The following is a 425-nucleotide window of genomic DNA, read 5'->3' as shown; positions in this document are numbered from 1 at the left end:
GCTGCCCCCACATAACATACAACACCCAGTCACCAGGTTTAAAAATGATTTCCTTCCGTCCTTTGTTAATTCTTGAAGCAACTTTGAAATTTGGTTTCTCAATTCTCTCCTTCACCACTTATGCAATGTTTTAATCAATTCTGTCTTACTTGTGGCTATGTCACTCACAAAAATATTAGAAAGAATAGGAAGCAAATCAAGAGGCGTAAGTTGATTAAATCCATAAACAGCTTCAAAGGGAGAATAATGAGTGATACTATGAATTGTTCTATTATATGCAAACTCTACAAATGGAAAACATTTATCCCAAGACTTAATATTCTTAGAAATAATAGCCCTAAGAAATGCCCCTAATGTTCTATTAACCACCTCAGATTGTTCATCCATCTGAGGATGACATGCAGTTGAAAACAACAATTTGTTAC

Source organism: Cucurbita maxima, unplaced genomic scaffold (assembly GCF_002738345.1).
Source record: "Cucurbita maxima cultivar Rimu unplaced genomic scaffold, Cmax_1.0 Cma_Scf00093, whole genome shotgun sequence".
Lineage (NCBI taxonomy): Eukaryota > Viridiplantae > Streptophyta > Magnoliopsida > Cucurbitales > Cucurbitaceae > Cucurbita > Cucurbita maxima.
Note: the sequence above shows the minus strand (reverse complement) of the source record.